At 35.5% G+C, this 20,616-nt stretch overlaps 1 long non-coding RNA gene across 2 annotated transcripts in view; it reads left to right on the top strand.

Annotated features, from left to right (window-relative positions):
* The window catches only part of LOC127984316 (uncharacterized), a 69,780-nt gene that overhangs the window by 2,837 nt on the left and 46,327 nt on the right, over window positions 1–20,616 (top strand). Inside the window, exon 3 of one of the 2 annotated variants that reach the window (XR_008160570.1) lies at window positions 646–700. This is a non-coding gene — a long non-coding RNA (uncharacterized LOC127984316). Of the gene's footprint in view, window positions 1–645; window positions 964–20,616 lie in introns of those variants that run through there. The other variant, XR_008160569.1, reaches the window with a different exon arrangement.

The following is a 20,616-nucleotide window of genomic DNA, read 5'->3' as shown; positions in this document are numbered from 1 at the left end:
CAACAGATGTATGAGTCACCCGAGGTTGACTGACACACTTTTTCACTTAACCCGTTTGCTTGGACAGGCCTGATGTCTTCAGGTAGGTACTGCATGTGAAGCAGTGCACTCACTCTCCCTTGCCCTCTCTTTTTGTCTTTCATTTTCTTTTGTTTTTTTTCCAGCAGAGTTGGACCAAAAAAGCCTGGAAGGAATTGATATTTTCCATTGGATGTAGAACTTGGACCTCTGTTTTATAGTTGTTGTTCCCTCTCATTATTTGATTAATCCTGAAGTCTAAGAGAACCAAAATGAAACGGAGAAAAATATATTAGTGCTGAGCTCAGCAGATTTATTTTTTTCCTAATGAATAGATAAGTTTAGATTATGCCAGAGACCATTTTATTGCTGTTCGAAACATCTTTGATTGAGTGAAGCTAAATGGTTATGCCTCTTTGTATTAATTGGTGCAGTATTTCCATATTCCACCACACGAATTGAAATCAGATGATCTCATCGTGCAACTAGTTGCTGTTCTAGAGCCAACGTTTTAAACTGCAACAATAAAACACACCTTACCAGTTGGATGTCAGGGAGAAAAACTTTTTCTTCACTTTGAGGAAGTTCTTTTTAAAGAGAACATAAAATCCATTTCTTTTCTTTCAGCTCGGTGAGACTTGGAAATGCTTATAGACGATATGCTAGCCAGAGGCAGTAAAAGGTACGTTTTCACATTTAGCCTCAACATCAAGGAGTCTTAGGTTTGAGAGGAAACGTCGCCACGTATGACCTCACGAAGCTCCGAATCAAAGGTTAAATTAGGTGAAGAAATCTTTTTTATTTTTTTTTATTTTGCAAATAAAAGAGATTTTAAAGACACAAGCATTTTCATTATCATACACTCTGCTATACTTGTTAAATATAGAATGGATAAATAATTAAATAATGAAAAAGGGCTATATGCATTTACTTTTTAGTGTTATAAAATGGAATGCTTTTAAAAATAGTGCTTTTTTAATGTCTACTTAAATATTTTTTGTGTTTTTCTGATAAGCAATTGATTTTGAATCATTTGATAGTATTAAGTCGAAATAAATTGAACACCAAAAGGTGTGATATCTCACAATAAATATGATATTAGTCTTTTTCCAGTGCACTCAGCTCTCCTGCTACCTCATTAACACATTAGTCACTATTGAAAAGGGGAAGATGTTCACATCTGGCCTTTGTTTCTTCAGTTTTGTAGGCTCATTACATAACTTGAAGCCTTTCAGGCCTTTGTTTGAAATCTCTAATCTATTACAATTTGTACGCCTGACAATCCTGGTTTCCATTTAAATAGCTTCACTTCTCTCGAAATTTCTTTCCTGATTCACCTCCATGATAATGAAGCAATTTAGTCAGCATGTATTCTGTTTTCACTCCATCGGGGGTTATCATAGCATGCCAAGTGTCATAAAAGTAAAGAGATAAATAATGCAGCCAAGCTCTCAGAACCACCTGGCATGTACATTTATATGCTTCAGTATTAACATTTTTTTGTGCTTTATTGCTCAGAAAATGCTTAGCACTGTGTCATTAGGCCACGGGGACATCCATTCTTTACAGAGAAGACAATCCCACAATGCATTGTGACATGCCACCTATGTTTCACATAGTTTAGGATGCTGCCTTAGAAGGCATCAAGTCAGCTCATTAGGCTTAAATGTTGGACAGATGGAGTGCTAACTACCCTTAAGAGAGCACATTATGAAACTTTATCTTGCCAGGTGTTTTTCATTTTGGTTAAAGTCAAGTAACGTGAATCCCTTTTCATTGAAAGACCTAGTACAAAGAGTGGATTGAGAGGGAGGTATTTGATGATGCCAGGTTTAAGACTCCCGTTGTGTCTCATATGCATATTCAGCACTTCCCCATAAACACAGAGGCTGTAAATACAGAGGAACAGCCAACTGTGTACAAGTTGTAACCACTAAAATATCCCTGGCAGACCACAAACCAGGAGGTTCGGCGAGCTGTATGTGCTGAAAATGACTTTACATGGGAATTACAATTTAAAACGATCTGCCCGAGGGTGTGAGATTTCAGAGGCTTCAAACTTCTCATGCCTTTCCGAAAATCCATTTAATAATGCGCACTGCATGTAACCGGATAGTAGTTTATTGATTCCATGAACTGCAAAAGAAAGAAAGAAAAAATCTTTCTCAGCATCTTTGTCTTGTTTTCCAGTACTAATATCTATACTTTCTGAAATCAAGTACATATTTGAGAAGCAAAATGACTTAAAGGGTAAGTTCACCCAAAAATGAAAATTAGCTTGTGTTTTACTCACCCTCGAAGCATCCCAGGTGTATATGACTTTCTTCTTTCAGACGAATCAAGTCGGAGTTATATTTCAAATTATTCCAAGCTGTAGTCAGCAGGTGTTGCAGTTGAACAGTCCACATGTTGTCAAATAAAGCTTGCTCATTTCGCGTTAACTATAAGGTATAAAAGTATAAAGGCTCCCTGTACCGAATCCACATGTTTTTGTAAGAAAAACATCCATGTTTCAAAAGTAATAAACACTTTTCTCTCACTTCCGTTATCTGTCATATGCGGATCCGTTCGGGTGGATGATGCAGCACATAATAAGCGCAGCGAGTACTCCTCTGAGATATGCTAGTCTCGCGAGTTTGTATATATAGGAGCAAAAGAAGCAAAGTTTCCTTACTTTAGCAAAGGAAAACCAGTCTGCCCTTTGCTTATATCGAAATCCTCTGACATTTTTCTTTACAAATCCTCGGTTTGTTTTTCTAATTTGTCACTTGCATTTTGTTCTCTCTCTGCATTTGTCATTAATCACGCAATGCTTTACATCTTACGCCATCTGCCGGAAATGCTTCAGTGTATGACTGTCAGCGGAGGTAAGAGGAAAGTGGATCGTTTTATTGCAAAAACGCATTGATTTACTACACGGGACTTTTATTCAGCCCTGGAGCCATCTGCGACAGGTTTTTATAATGAATGTGCAAGCTTTATTTGAAGACTTGTGGACTGTTCAACTGCAGAACCCCTCATGACTTCAACAATATAGCTTGGAATAGCCAGAATATGTTTTTTACATGACTCCAACTGGATTCGTCTGAAAGAAGAAAGTCATATACACCTAGGATGCTTCGAGTGTGAGTAAAACACAAGCTAATTTTCATTTTTGTGTGAACTAACCCTTTCAGATAATGTTAATATCCGAAATTAGAAAAAAATTTCAGATCGAATAAATTATTACAATTAAGTTATGATGTTTAGTAGTTAAATAGTATTAGATTAGCATTATAGTAAACACAAGTGCACACAAGACAATTTGATACTTTTTTTTATGTTTTTATGTGCCATTACAACCAATGAGATCTTTGGTAGCAAACTTTTGACATTTTTATTTTAGTCAAAATACCTAGCATTTTTTTTAAAGAGGAATCATTGGAGAAAGATGTTTTTTGCTTGATTGAGTGTGTAATTACAGCACTTGTCACAAGGGGCAAAATAGTCTGAACCCCCGACTGCTTGGTAGCATCTTATGGTGAAAAAAAAGTAAGGACAGACAATATTTCATGTGTATGAAAGGAGTACGATAATGCTTAGACAGCAACATGTAGAAAATTGTGAAGACAATTGTGGATTGCTCTTGCAAGTTAATACAGAACATCCTTGTTGTCTTAGTCTTAATTGCTTTAGAAACCAAAACGGGATTGCTTTTCTGTTGTTAATCTAACAATAACATTGTATGACATTTAGCTAAAATGAACTAACAACTGTTCCACTGAGAAAGTAATTTAAAAATCCAGGGCCTAAAATAGAAATAAACTAAATAGCTGCCTGTTTGATCTTCACATTGCAATTTTGGACACTACAGTAGATACAATTACAGCTGCATGGCAGGGGCTGGTTAGTGTGCAAATGTGTACAGTCACCTAGCTAACATCTTAACCACCCTTTGGAGTTTACATTATCATATCCAGCATGAAGAACTACATGTTTTTCAAGCATTTGAAGGTTTTATGCTTTTCGTTCAGGAATGAGTTGTTACGCTCCAGCCACTTGCTCTGGGCAAGTCTGGTCCTCCACCCACTGTCTGGATTTACTTTCTAAGCAAAGCTGTTTTTAATACAGGCTATTTGACATCCAACTCTATCCCCCGTGGTCCACGACTTGTTTTGGCAGATGACACGGAGTGTGACCATTTTAAAGGCATCGACTTGGGTGTCCTCTAGGTTTAGAAGAAATACAGCCACTGCTGAAAGTGAAGGTATAAAACCAGCCAGTTTTTAGCACTGGACCTTTAGATTTGTTAACCCATTCAGACCCAGTATCTATTCTAGTGAACAACTTTTTAGTGTTTTAGTCATTTGGGGCCATCCATATCATTATTAGTTTTATGATTCTAAATTAGTCCATATGTGACCCTGTACTACAAAACAAGTCATAAGTAGCAGGGGAACGTTTGTAGCAATAGCCAGCAATACATTATTGGTCAAAAGGTTTTTTAAATTATATTAAGATATTAAGTGAACATCAAGTCCCATGAAGATATTTAGTAAATTTGCTACCGTAAATAAATACAGTTTACATTTTTGAGTAACATACATTGCTATGAACTTCATTTAGATCATTTAAAAGTGATTTTCTAAATATTATGAATTTTTTTTGCACTCTCAGATTCCAGATATTCAAATATTTGTTTCTCAACCAAATATTATCCTATCCTAACAAACCACATCAATAGAAAGCTGTAGTACAGGGTCATTCAAAATTTTGAATGGTATATGCTGTTTTATTTGGTAGCAAAACTTATTAAAAAAATTGCAAATTATATATATGTTTAAAACAACTTTTTTCTGCAGTTATCCAAAAGTTACTGTGTATTCTTCTGGCTGATTTTAATTGTTACAAGCAATGTCACAAATATGGTGACATATTTATTATGGTGCTATCAGACAGTCAGCATTTTTTTTCTTCTTCTTCATAATATCATAATTTTCAGCTGGTCTTCTCATGATGCTATAGTTCAGGTTATTGCCAATAAATAAGAGCAATAAAAACAATTTTTTTAATGAATGTCATTAAAAGTGATTCATTGTATTACAATGTCACAAATTTGAAAAATAAATACAAAATAAATAAATGTATTCTTGTTAAAGATCATGTTTCAAATGATGTTGATGTTGACATTGTCAGTTTATCTTTAATATCTGACATTCATATTTGTACAGTCGTAGTCTTGCAGGTGAGCCAGTGAGAATTAGATATGGATATTTCAATAATGATGTTCTTTGTCCTTTCATTATCTGCTTTGTAGCTGTTTGCTATTATCTTAGAAAAAGTATGACAATCGGATACAGCTGAAGTTGTTCTTCATGGCTTCTTTGTGTGATTACAGATAGAAAGACAGAAGCCTTTTCATAATGTAGCGTTGAGCTCATCAGTTCTTCTTCTGCAATAAATTACTGCTGAAACTCTTGTTGACCCTATAATTTCCCTCTAATTTATCTTTGTTTGAAATAGTGAAAATAAAACATGTTAGAGGCCTAAGATTTTTTTTTTTTTAAAATCAGTACTTCCTCTTCTTGACAAAATTAAACATACATCTTAAAAGAATAAACAAGAAAGGGAAATTTCGCAGAATGTTGATGTTGCACTTTTCATGTACGATTATTCATATTTTCAATTATTATATGCAGTGCTGCTTTATCATTGATATATTTGAATAGTTCATAGTATTAAAGATTTTATTTTTATATTTTGTTTTAATTTAAGATAAAGTTATAATTGCTGTTTTGTATTTTTTTTACAGTGTTTAAGTTTAAGTTATACAGTAATTAATTTAAACTAATTTAGCACATAAACTAAATGAAAATTGTTGTCTTGAAACCTACTGAAATAAAAAAAAATATTTTTAATATTCAGTTCAATTAAATGTTTATTTTATTTGATAAGTAATGATTTGTTATGGTTTCAGTAGTTTTAGTAAACAATAATAACCCTGATTATATGGCTTCAGAAGACTTAAATATAGTGCATGAGTTATGTGGATTACATTCATGCTGCTTTTTGTCTTTTTTTGCAGTTTGAAAGCTAATAATGACATGGAAAAATGTCTTCTATAAGGGGCTTATTTCTTACAAAAAATAAAATACAACTGAAAGGGTCTTAAATACTGATTTTAAGCTGTAATACTTGTGTTGTCCAGGTTGAAAGAGGCTGTAGGGTGATACAGTAGACATATACCTAGCACAGCTATGTTGGAAACAATAACAATTACACTGTTAATCATCATTATACAAAAGTATCTGACAGCAGAATGATGCAATCGACCAATCAGAATCAAGTGTTCCAGAGAGCTGTGTAATTAAAGTAATTCAGTTAAGCCAATAATTATCATGACTTCCCCATTGCACAGTAACAACTGGCAATGCAAATAAACTCATACTGTTTATAGTGACACATCAGCATGTCCTTCTGATATCTTGTATAAACTCACAGGTGGTCTTATCCAGCTTTTCCCTGTTATCAGCTTTTCCTGACAAGGGTTTCTCTGGCAAGTGTGACCTTGATTTCTGGTGCACTGAGGTTAAAGAAGCAAATAAGCTGTGTGCTCTAATCTTTCAGTGTTCTTTCCCATGTTCTCCCCTTATGAAGATCCTTCACCATCCAACACGCTTAACTTTCAGCCCACATCATGCTGAAGCGGAGCTTATGAGTCAATAGCTATGATTCACCCTGACTTGATGACTTGTTTTTGCCCTTTTGGAGAAATGTAAAAAATGCTTGACAATTATCTGGTATTTGTCAGAAGAGCCAGCTGATGTCAAACAATGCTCTTTTAAACGAAAAGAAAATTGGTCCCAAATTCAAAGATATGTGCTTTGGAGCCAAGCGCTTATATAAATCACAGGGTGTCAAGAATTTCAAAGCATGTGGTATTGAGCAGTGAGTATTTACTGCCACAGTTGTGTGCTGAAACAGAAACGGTCATTCATTCTTCTCATCATGATCTTTATTAGATGACATGGTGACAAATTAGAAATGGTGTGTTATATGTTTGACCGGTTATCCCATAAAATGTTTGAATCAATGACCTACTTATAATGATGAACAACTAGTTTCAAACAGCCAGATTTCTGCATGGTCCTTTGCAGCTTTTTCTGCTCTAGAACTGCACTTAAATAGGAAATATTTGCCTAAATGACATAAAATGTGGCCATCCAGTTTTAGCCTGCCTTTTAGGAATATACAGTATGAAATAGTTTCAGGAATTGATTCTGACTGGTCAGTCTCCAGTGATAAGATATTGTAGTATTTTACTAGCTTTAAAGAATTAGTTCAATCAAAATTTATTTGCAAAGCAACTTTACAGAAAATGTATGTTTCTATAATATTTAGTAGCTTACCAGTGGTGACTCAGTTTATGTACATATGGCAGAAATGTACAGAAAAATCAATTAAAGACATAATCAAACAGACAACGAACACTATTAACAGCAATTATTATTATGCAATCAAACTTATAGCAAAATTTGGTAGTTCTGTATGTTATTTCATGGTTGGCATCATCTCTTCTCAGGTGTTCTGGACCCAGACTGAAGCTTGTTTAAAAACAGAGAAACAAATAGAGACGTAATTAGCGTAGCTGCTGTTCCAACCAAGGAAAATGAATTAGTTTAACCCAAGGTAAAGAATAATAATGCACATTTGATCAGATATAACTGCAGTACAAGATTATGAGATGCATTATTTGAATGCTTGACCAAAGAGATGTGTCTTTAATCTAGATTTAAACAGAGAGAGTATGTCTGAACCATTAACGTTATCAGGAAGGCTGATGAGTCTGTTTCTTCATCGGACCAGATTTGGAGAATCTTATCTTTACATCAGCTGCTCAGGAGTGAATGGGTGCCGTCAGAATGAGAGTACAGCTGATAAAAAACCATCACAATAATCCACATGACTCCAATCCATTAATAAATGTCTTGTTAAGCCAAAACCATGACTCGTCGGAATCAGGAGAGAAATATGGACAAGCATCGGTTACAATTGAACAGTCTTAAAGATTTGTAAACAAATATGTAGATGGATTTTGATGAGAGAAAACAACAAGGGATATATTTACAACTGGAGGAAGCGTTATTATGGATTGTAGACTCCCATTCTGACGGCATTTATTGACTGCAGTGGTATGCAAATGTAATGCTAAATTTCTTAAAATTTGTTTTGATGAAGGAACAAACATCTACATTTTGAAGGCAAGATAATATTCAGTTATGCAATGGGTAGTCTGTCAAATTGAGTGTCAAGAGATCTGAAGGTAATGAAATAGACTAAGAGATTTAATTTTCTGGATTAAATTAGGGGATGCCAGAAACAGCAAGTAAACTCTACACATGTCACATGCATGATAGTTTTTTTTTTTTTAATTCACACTCAAGTCTTTCATCCACCATAAGTGGGGAAATTATATAATTCATGATGAACTCAATGGCTTCCATCAGTCCCGCTGCATTTTTACTTTGTTGGTCGTATCAAAAGCACAGTGTTTGCCAGATGGCAAAAATAAACCGTGTCTGTTCTCCAAGTGTGATTTCACATAAATGGCTTTGATTCCATGGCATCTGAAATCAAGCTTGTGTTAATTACAACCTTCTTCTGGGAACTTGTTGACGCTTTGAAATGTCATTGATGCACATCAAATAATTGTGATTTGTTGTTTAAACATCCTTAAAAGCGGTCGAAGGGAATTAAAATCCTGTGTACATACAGTACAGACCAAAAGTTTGGACACACCTTCTCATTCAAAGAGTTTTCTTTATTTTCATGACTATGAAAATTGTAGATTCACACTGAAGGCATTAAGACTATGAATTAACACATGTGGAATTATATATGGAATTATATACATAACAAAAAAGTGTGAAACAACTGAAAATATGTCATATTGTAGGTTCTTCAAAGTAGCCATCTTTTGCTTTGATTACTGCTTTGCATGCTCTTGGCATTCTCTTGATAGCTTCAAGAGGAGAAATGGTCTTCCAACAGTCTTGAAGGAGTTCCCCGAGAGATGATTAGCACTTGTTGGCCCTTTTGCCTTCTGTCTGCGGTCCAGCTCACCCCTAAACCATCTGGATTGGGTTCAGGTCCGGTGACTTTTTGAGGCCAGGTCATCTGGCGCAGCACCCCATCACTCTCCTTCTTGCTCAAATAGCCCTTGATGCCTTCAGTGTGACTCTACAATTTTCATAGTCATGAAAATAAAGAAAACTTTTTGAACGAGAAGGTGTGTCCAAACTTTTGGTCTGTACTGTATTGTAAGTGCAGTTGGTGTATACATATGATCTAGTCTATTTTGAGCTTGTTATTTCTAAAGTTGTCCCTATGTGGCTTCACAACAATGGGACACTTGTTTCTGTTACTGCATTGGCTATGAATAAAAACTTTCCCATTTCTCCTCTCTCTCTTTTTTTTTTTTGATGAGTAATGAAATGACCACATTCATCAAAATATGATCTTTCTCATGTTAGAATCAACTCATAGACTAGCCTCTTCTTTACCTGTTTGCTTGTCACTTGTCCATGAAAAGCTTACTTTTGGGTTGCTAGGGTGTTCTGGGTGGTTGTAACACATTGGAGTGGGGTTGCTAGGGTGCTTTAAGATGTTTTAGTATGTTGCTAGGATGTTTTGGTTGTTTCCTTACTGTTATGACTTATTAAATCTTAAAAAAGGAATACTATTAGATTATTATTACAATTTCAAATAGCTGTTTTGTAAATGTATTTAATTTATTCATGTGATGTCAAAGCTGAATTTTCAGAATCGATACTTCAGAAATCATGCTGATTTGCTGCTGACACATTTCGTAATATTAAATATCAATGTTGAAAAGAAATATTATGTTGATTAATATTTTGGTGGAAACTGACACATTTTCTCAGGATCATGAATAGAAAGTTTATTTGAAAGTTTATTTTTTTATTTAACATTTGAATTTTTTTTTTTTTTTTTTTTTTACATATTATTTGCTGTCACTTTTGATCAATTCAATGCACCCTTGCTTAATAAAAGTTCAAATTTCTCAAAATCACTCTTACAAAACCATAAGAACTTTTGAAGAATAGTGCTGGTATGACCAATAAATATATGAATAATATAAATAGTAATAAAAAAATAATACAAAAAAGTGATTTAAATAGAATAGAAGGAACTGAAGTGGCTCTGGATGGTTTTTGGTGCACTGGTTGAAAGTGTCCAAGACTCCTGGTTCAGAAGTCCACACAACATGTACTGTACCTCTTAAAGAAAACTGACACTGATCCTTAAGGCTTTTGTGTATAACAACCATACAATCCCAGAGGAATTTTAATGGTTCATCCGCTGTGTTCCCATCACCACATTTGAGAAACTTCCAGTGCAACGTGGTTATTCCTCCAAATGGGATTCTCAAAGAGGAAAAGAAAATGTGTAAAAAAAGGAAGTGCTTGGATCTGAAAACTACAAGTAATTGCATGTTCCTGGCAAAAAGTAGCACTATGTGCCTGTTTAGTTTTGTGTGTGGTTTGCTTGTTTTATACCAACAAGCAGATATGTGCACAAACCTTTAACTTGTGTGTACTTATCGAATTGTAAACACTGGCAAGCAAGCCTGTATATTCATGTGGCAAGACTGTGGGGAGAGCGAACATGAGACTACAAGCTGCTCAGCTTAAGATTTCTGTATCTGGATGTGATAATGTTTTGACATATAGACACTTCAACCAAACTGTAAAACGGTCTTTATGTGAGGCCAGATAGCGTTAGGAGGCTCTTTGTATGTGTCTGTCTGTCTCGTCTTGTCTTGTGTGTTTTGTCTGTCTGTCTGTCAGTCTGTCTGTCTGTCTATCTCAACTTTTAGATTTCTGGTTGTCCTCATTCACTTTTCCACAATCGATACCAAACTCCTGATAACATTTTTGAGATGCAACATGATATCTTTTTTAATGTGGTTTTACAGTGCCAATGATCAATTTAGCTTCACTTCACTAAGCTGAATGTGAGGATGGTGCTGATTTTTTGGGCTCCGTCTTAATAACTGGTTCCTCTCCACCAAATGTCTCTGATATGAGCCTAGACTTTCAAAGGGATTTCTTTATTAGTAGTCCAGCAGCAGCATAATCACCAGCTCCAAGGGAAAACCACCGAGTGAAATAATCAACAGTAAACAGCCAGGGAATGTTAATTATGCACTGGCTGCATCCTTAGAGGACAAAACATATTTAACTTGCAATTTCGAACAGTGGGGAAACCCCAAACATGGTTGTGGGACCACACTAAATTCCACGTTTTCATTGCATCCCAATGACAGGTCTACACTTTAAAGTGATATTTTGGACAATGGCATACGACTCTGGCCCACCTCACTGTTGTGCCTCTTGACAAAGGTGTAATTTGAAGCTGCTTTCAGAGAGAGAATTGTCTCTTTATGGAGTTTAGATCTCGAGATTATAATCAAGGATGTTTTGCTTAAATACAGTCGCAGCTTTGACCATGTTTGTTTCTGAAGGCCCACATTTCTACCACCCTCGCACGTCGCTTGTATTAACCAAACTGCTGACAAAAGCGAAATAGCTTGTGCGCAGAACCACGACAAAACCGTTCTGCAAATTAATGAAAAATAAAACGGCACTGTTAGAAGATTGTCACTCAGAGACACAGTCATCTGGCTTCTCCGTAGCGTTTGGAGGTCTTGGACAATTTCAACAGTAAAACATCACCCTGTGATAGCCAGAGGGATAAATGGGGCCTAAAATGGCATTTAGGACTCATTCAAAGGCTGAAAGCACAGGTTGTATTAATATTCATATGCTAAGCATCACAATGCTAAATATCATCTGCTCTCAAATTGAAATAAGCTGTTACTGGAAAGTCATTTGAATTCCAAAACTTGTCGTGTATAGCTAACCTTTTGATCTCATATGAGAACAGTTAGAACTGGCACAAAGCAAAATGTGAGATCTTGCAAACATCACGATAGACAGCATCAGGTGTTTGCTATTTGTCACATGCTATTTGTGATGTCCAAGTCGAGAATGTCCTGAAGCAACTCCCTGTTTCCATGTTGTAAAGGTCTGTCAAGATGTGGATGAAAATGTGGAGCTTCCAGCAGAGGTCCTTCTTTTATCAGTTTTATTGTGACAGGTTGCCATGTGTTGGGACAAACTGCTTCAGTGCTTTATTGTGGACTTGGGCACATCGCTTTATACCACATGAGAAGGCACAAACACATGTTCTATCCATCTGCCCTTCATAAGATCTTTGTTTGTTGAATGAATGCATGTATGTATGCATTTTTCCGCATCAGATGAGAGCAGGCACTAATAGGCCATAAAGGACCAATGGTGCTTCATAAAGAATATTTCAGCAGCATTCACCAAATATTTAGCAAATTTTTAATCCTGTCCTAATATTTTGACAATCCTAATGCAGACTAATGCAAAAGTGTTCACTGTGATGGAGTATGTTTAGCATTTTAAGTAATGTGTAATAATGCAATGACCAAATATGTGACCAAGGACCACAAAACCAGTCATACAAGGGTCAGTTGTTCAAAATTATACATCAACAGAATAGAAAAGCTTTCCATTGATGTATAGTTTGTTGTGATCTGACAATATCTGGCCGAGATACAACTATTTGAAAATCTGGAATCTGAGGGTGCACAAAAATCTAAATACTAAGAAAATCGCCTTTAAAGTTGTCCAAATGAAGTTCTTAGCAATGGATATTACTAAGCAAAAATTAAGTTTTGATATATTCAAAGTAGGATATTTACCAGATAACCTCATGGAGCATGATCTTTACTTAATGTCCTAATGATTTTTGGTGTAAAAGAAAAATCAATAATTTTCACCCATACAATGTATTTTTTTGGCAGTGTGGGGCACTGTTTTCATAAATGAATTCCTGAACACAGTAAACTGAAAACAGTATTATTGTCTTTAACCGTGACAGGAAAACTCATAAATGGATGATCCATTCTGATGTTCTTCTGTGAAGTTGCCATGTTCTACAAAATTCCTTGAGCCCATGGATTCCTGTGGGTACCTGCTTTTTAATTTCCTGTCGGGGACCATGCAGGGATTCCTCACAAATGTAATAACCGCAAAATAACCCTGCGTGACAAACATCAAAGCTGCCACATTCAAAAAGGAAGGGTAATCAAACCAGAGGGTAGGTTTGCATGCCTCAACAACAAAAACATTGATTTGACGACTTTATGAAACAGATAGACATTGACTTCCACTACTGAGGTTGCACAGCAGTCATTGATATTATTCTCTCAAATGTATATTATGCAATATATAATTTGTAGATCTGTGGTATAAAAATAGTATCACACACACAGTTGTGCCTTTTGAGTAAAATTTGTGTTCCAGACAAACGTATATATTAATATCTAGGTGTGCTGTTCATCTGTCCGATGTGATATTACCAAAGTAAAAATTTTTTTTTTTTATGGTCTTTACTTTGTGTTATTGTTTTTGGCAGAATTTCAGCTTCATTAGAGTGCCTTTTTGTCTAAGGTTATATAACACAGCATCAGTAAATAATGTTTGTATATTTCTGGCACCTTGTGTTCCACATGTTTAATTCATGAAAAGGTTTCTTACTGGTAGATTTTTTTTGCAGAGGACAAAGCTGTTGCTAAGCTCAGGCCTTCGCCCACACAGAAATGCGCTAACTGTTCTCCGGCCCTCCGCTGGAGACTCTCTCAACATGCAAGAGCGTACCTCTGGTCTGCCCAGCTTTATAACACTGTTTTGGCCTGTTGCTAGAAAACCATCATTATGTGTTGTGAGGACTAAAGCCTCTGTGGACCATGCATAAAGAAGCAGAAAAGGGGAGCTGGATCCAAATCTCTGCGAGGAACGGGCATGTGACCATGTTTTGACCCTTCTCTTTAATCAAGGTGGTCTGAGTTGGCAAAGATGGATCAATGTGTCACAAAAGGAGCATTTTTCAGGAACCTTCTTCAGTCTCAGGCAAGCATATGTTTTGCACAAGCAACATATGGAGTTTAATATTGGCATTTAAAACACGCTCAAAAAGTTAGCTTATGATGCTAGCATAGTTGCTAGCTTACACCACACCACAACTTTCTGATTTGGGGATGTGTTAATTCCAGATTCATTACAGAAGTGGCATTGATCACATTAGGTTGTATTTGTACATTCTGACAGCATTAGTTTGCATGCATTTTGTTGATAAAGAAAATAAATATTAGCTATTTAGCCAGTTAATGAGCGGACAGGCTTGCGTGATACAACTACGCACACCGTAATTCACTGTGGTGGCATGAGAATGATTAAGTACACAGGCTAGCAATCAAATGCACATCCGCTGTCCATCTTTCACTGTTGATTTCATTGCAGACAGTAGCACCAAGCTTCTGTTTTCAGTGTCTGTTTATTCTAGCCAAAATCACATTGTTTTATACACCTTCTTAACTTTAAAGTAGGAACTTTCCAGAAGGACTTGAAGGGAGTATTACTTGCTACTTTTTTTTTTTTTTATTGTAACCAGACTTTCTTCTCCCCCATCGCTTCTGATCATTTTTAGTCACAGATCCAATCAGTACTATAATGCAATGAAATACAAAAGTTTGGGGTACCTAAGATTTTATTTGAAAATAAATTAATAATTTGATTGCACTGGAATTCATTAAAATGTATTTGACAAGACAAAAAAGATCTATATTATAAAAATGAAGGCTAAACTTTGGAACTTTATTCATCAAAGAATCCAGAAAAATCAGTATTCATAAAAATACTAGGAGACACAACTGTTCTCAACATCGATAATATAAATAAATGTTTCTTGAGCACCAAATCAACATATTATACGGATATTAGAAGGATTATGTGACACAGAAAAGTGGCATAATGTCTGCTGAAAATTCAGCTTTTCCATCTCAGGAAGAAATTACATTTAAAAATATATGAAACCAGAAAATAATTGGAGTAATAAATTGCAAAATTGCTGTTTTACTGTATTTTCAATCAAATAAATAGTCTTGGGGACCCAAAAATACAAATATCCCTCCCTAAAACTTTTGAACAGTAGTATATCTGTAACTTATTTTATAGCAAGGGCTAACCGGACCATGCTAACTAGTCCAGCCTTTACCCCTTGGTTACTACCAGGTGTAAACCATGATCTTGTCTGAGCATTTGTGAATTTATCACCTGAGATGGATGTTAAGCATCACACGTATAAATAGAGCCAGAAGCAACTGGCTGTTTCCAGGCAAAATCCGCTTAAAATCCCCCAACTAATCATCACCTGGGCTTCATCTGCTCTACCTCATGTGGATCATGAGTCATGTGGAAATCGCTTACCTGATGAATTGAGATTACTGAGAACTGGGGCAAAACCACAGGAATAGTGTTAAACATCTCCCAGGGCATTAAATCCAGCCATTAGTTGAAGTAATATGGGTGATGCATGTCTAATGAAGGACTTCATTGTGCTTTGAAGCATATACAAATGTCTAAATGAACTAAACGATGATGATGTCAGACACGCGTGTATTTATTCTGTAATCAAGTGTAAATCTCTGCAGCACACAGGACACAAATCAAGCAGTGATGTTACTTGGAGAAGACAGTTGGTTACTTCATAAAATAATCTTGATTAGGATAGAAAGCACACGATAAACATAAGTCTAAACCAACAGAATATCAAACTTTAATATAAAGTAAACGTTGCTAAACTGATTACTGCTCCTCTATTAATCAGCAATCGTACTAAATCATGCAGAAATTAAGTCATTGTTGGGCTGGTTTACATCAGTTTATAGACCGAGACCTCTTTGGTGACCTTTTGTTTCACATTGTTCAGATCCGATAAGACCAGACACCTGGGCTACATTGTGTTTGTTATGTTTTGTCATGTGAAAAGGTCTTTAACAAAAGAACGTAGTGAACTTTCAGGAGTAAAGGGTACAGGGACAGCTTCACACCCTTGGTCTGACAACAGAAGAGGTCTTCAAGGAGCTTTTTGAAGTTATTTGTTCATGTCTTGTGCATTTGTGAAGTAAGATATCCAGTTACTTTGGTGAAAATCTGGCAACAACAATCCCTGTGAAGTCAGGCCAAGGGTCTCAGAATTTCCCAATAGTTGGCAATAGCACCTTAGCTTATTTTGGCAGTGGCTGGTGGAATGTATTGCCATAGGGATAAAGATGATTACCTGATATCATAGGAACATGTTCACTACCGTTCAAAAGTTTGGGGTCGGTAAGGATTATGTAATGTTTTAAAAGAAGTCTCTTATGCTTACCAAGCCTGCATTTTTTTGATAGAAAATACAGTAATATTGTTCAATTATTATTACAATTTAAAATGCACACTTTTCTATTTTAATAAATAGAATTTATTTCTGTGATGGCTAAGCTGAATTTTTCAGCAGCCATTACTCCAGTCTGCTGTGTCATATGATACTTTAGAAATAATTCCAGGGTTCCTATGCAGTATATGGAAAAGTATAGAATTAAATTTTATTCATTTCCATGCATGGAGATGAATGAAAAAAGAAAATAGAGCATGGAAAAAAACTTGTGCCCCCCTTTTTTTTCAAATGTTAATATATATATATATATATATATATATATATATATATATATATATATATATATATATATATATATATATATATATATCACAAGCAGAGTGCTTTTCATGAAAATGTGAAAGCATATTAAACATATTTTCCCAATATTTTCAGATGAAAAATGAATATTACTATTCAGATGTCACCATTGCACAGTGCACAGATTTTTAGTCTTATTTTGCAATCAGAACTTTTTTTTTATAATGAAAGCAACACATTTGTTTGTCTTTTATTTATGAAAACAAACATTTTAATGTCTCTTTATTCAGCCTTTATATAACCTTTATATATAGACGGTTTCAACAGCATCAACATAAACAAACGTTACTGTGCGTGCGCGCTTTTGTGGACCTATAACTTAACTTCCGGTAGACTCCAAATAGAATCAATAACAACAGCCAAGTCCGTCTAGAGTAGATATTTTTTGATAACAAACAAAATATGTTTGCTGCGTGGATCAGTCGGACTTAATGAAAATGCAAATTAATTCTTTGCAGCAGGAGATGTTTTAAAGCATAGACATAAAGCGCGAGAAATAGAGGTTTCCCCAGTAACAGCTGTAAACAAAGCAGAGCTGGTACGCTCACACGCTGCTTTATCAGGCATATAACATGCAAGTCTTTCTTCAGAAATATAGCGATATAAAAACACCCGTGCCTCGTTTTGATATTTAAACATAAATGTAAGGAATTCTTATTTTTTAAACGTGCAGTACTTAACGTTACGTTACTCATGTTTATTTAACGAAGCCTTTTTGAAAATCGATCAGTTTTAAAATTGTGGCGAGTCTCCAAAAATAAATAAATGTATGGGAAACACATCCAGCGCAGCACAACCACCTGAGCCCAACTTCAGTCTACTCATCACCTTGACTTGAACTGCGTTTGTAGATGGCACCGCAGCCAGACCGATATACACAACACAGACCGGAAATTAACTTAGGTCCAGGCGCGTGCGCCTGATGAAACCGTCTATAGCCTTATATAAAGTCGTTTGCTACCAAGTCATTAGTGAAATCTTTCAAATATAACCATACCAGATCACTGGGTCAACCAGTGATAAGCAGCTGCTTTCAAACGTTCCTATATTTGTGTGAGCTCTCTGTGAAGGGCTTTCATAGAAATCAGACCTGAGATATACTGTAACATAACAATTCCCTGTCCAGTATAGAATGTAAAAGTTTGTTTATAGTGGTGTAGACACTGTGTTTTTTGGACGGCTGTCTTCTTAATCGTTATGCATCCAAACTTTTCCGCTTGTGTTTCACTCAATGACCTAAACCTCAGTGATCAGATACTGCATCTTTGATTCATAATCTGCAAATGCTTATAATCGATTCCTTCATCTGCCTTTGAAATTGTTTTTGTAGCCTACTGAGATGATGGACAATGATGATGTGTAATAGCATTAGTCATGTGTGAGTTCTACAAATTGCTTCCAGAGCGATATTCAGCTCAGACCCACATTGATCCTAGTAAAACTGGAACAGAAAACAATGGATGTGGTTATGACCTGGTAGAGTTGTCTGAATGCTCAGGTGGTCCATCAGATTTTAGAGGTCTCGTGTTATCCACTAATGGGGGTTTCTGATTAGGACATTTCACATAAATGTGGCAAGAAACGGCAGCAAAGGGCCTCCTGCAGAGTGATGCCGTCAACTCTTGGGAAAAGCAAGGTTTATCTCTTTTTATTGAGGGTATCATTGGAATTGTATCAGGCCACACAAACAGAGGCCTTTATGTCTCTGGACAGGCCCTAGCAAACATAAGGCATTTATTAGTATGGATTCCAAATGATTAACAGGGCTGTACTGAAGAAGGAGGTCTGGGTTTAGTTGGGAGCTGGAGGAGGGAACGGGCATCAATCCGTTCCTTGAGAACAGACGTATCCCTTCTCCCCCCGAAGGCTCTGCGGCAGGTGGTTCACATTTTATACAGCGTATAATTGAATAATAATAATAATAATAATAATAACAATAACACAAATTCAGTATGAAATGGAAAATTCATCCTGGAAAAACAAAGCAAAGTTTCCAACATTCCATCCTTGACTGAACCTCATGACACCATGTACGTCAGATGAGAGCTGGAATGAAAGGGCTCATGGGTAATAAATCCCAAAACTGTTTTATAGCTGATATGGAATCCGCTCCCTGTTTAGGACAGCGCTTAAATATAATGAAAGTGTTGCACTGCTTTTTCAGGGGTTAAATTGGTGTTTTGGAAGTCGGATGAACATGGTGGTGATTCTGGTGGCCTTGACATGATATAAAGTGAGATGACATACAGCCAAGTATGGTGACCCATACTCAGAATCCGTGCTCTGCATTTAACCCATCCAAAGTGCACACACAAAGAGCAGTGAACACACACACACCAGGAGCAGTGGGCAGTGGGCAGCCGCAGCGCCCGGGGAGCAGTTGGGGATTCAGTGCCTTGCTCAAGGGCACCTAAGTCATGGTATTGCCAGCCCGAGATTCGAACCCACAACCTTAAGAGTTAAACTCTCTTAGGCCATGACTTCCACACAACTAATAACATGTTTTAGTCTGTTATAAGTCCACCAGGGTCTGGCACTGACTAGAGGTAAATATTATACTTATTAAACACTAATTGTAAAATTAACAAAAATTGCACTGGAGCATAGAAGAAAGAGGATGGATTTACAAAAATTACCTACCTATGATTGCATTTTTTTAGTCCAAGTTTTAAACACTTTCAAAAATAAAATATGGGGCATTTGAATATAGAATCTGATTGGTTGTGAAACATTTGTGAGGTAATTCAAATGACTCTTTAGTATTTTTACATTTCACCACTTCTCTGTCTTATCATTGCATTATTACTGCTTTTAAACTTTGCAATAGTACTCATCAAGTTTCCATCATTTGCATTGTAGTACCCATCAAGTTTCTTCTGGTAATGTTTGTTGTTAGTAGTTGACAAAACTCATTTAAATGAAAGTCTAAGAATAGCACACTTTTACTAGTTCCCATCATGTGTGCAAAATTCTTATATGAAATCATGTATTGTTCGGAGTGCAAATGTGGGAATTTTGGCCTTACATGAAATAAGCAAGGGCTCAGTAAAAGAACCTGGTGTTCTCTTGTAAAATTGTGAATAGCTCAATAATTAATCACTGAATCAATTTTATTATGCCCACTGCATTTTATAGCTCAGGGTCTGGATGTATTTGCAGTTACTGGAATCAAAGTTTTATTGCAGAGCCAACATACTGTTCCGGTTGTTTAAAAAAAAAAAAAAAAACCTTGTAGGTACCTGGTACCTTGTAGGTGTTATACAACAACAGATTAACAGTAAAAGTGAGACAGTTAAAAGCCCATGTGCTCAATTTTTCTCTTTTTATTCATGTTATCGACAAGAAAACAAAATGTAAAGGTAATGGAAATCTCTGTATGTTTTTTATTTATTTATTTATTTATTTATTTATTTATTTATTTATTTATTTATTTATTTATTTATTTATTTATTTTTTATTTTTTATTTTTTAATTTTTTTGATAATGTCAGACATGATTTTATGTGTACTGCCCCCAAAATGTATTTTTATTTTTTGTTAACTATTACCTGATAAGGAAAAATTCACAAGTTTTTTTATTTTGCATGACTTTATACAAGCAAACATAATTTGGCACTGCTTTGAAAGTAATACACTTAAATTAAATAAAGAAGTCAGAAGTTTTGTAATTTTTTTAATTTCTAATGCTTACCAAGGCTTCATTTATTTGATCAAAAATACAGTGAAAAACAACTTATATTATACTTAAATTTTTTTACTTAAAAGTTATTTATTTCTGTGCTGAAACATTTGTTGTTATTATAATTGTTGAAGACGGTTGTTAATTTTATTTATTTATTTACAAAAAATAAAGTTCAAAAGAACAGCATTTATTTTAGAATGTCTTTACTGTCGCTTTTTATAATTTATTGCATCCTCTTTGTAT

Source organism: Carassius gibelio, chromosome B20, assembly GCF_023724105.1.
Source record: "Carassius gibelio isolate Cgi1373 ecotype wild population from Czech Republic chromosome B20, carGib1.2-hapl.c, whole genome shotgun sequence".
NCBI classification, from domain to species: Eukaryota; Metazoa; Chordata; class Actinopteri; order Cypriniformes; family Cyprinidae; genus Carassius; species Carassius gibelio.
The sequence above is the reverse complement of the archived record's forward strand: the minus strand, read 5'-3'. Positions and strand labels throughout refer to the sequence as shown.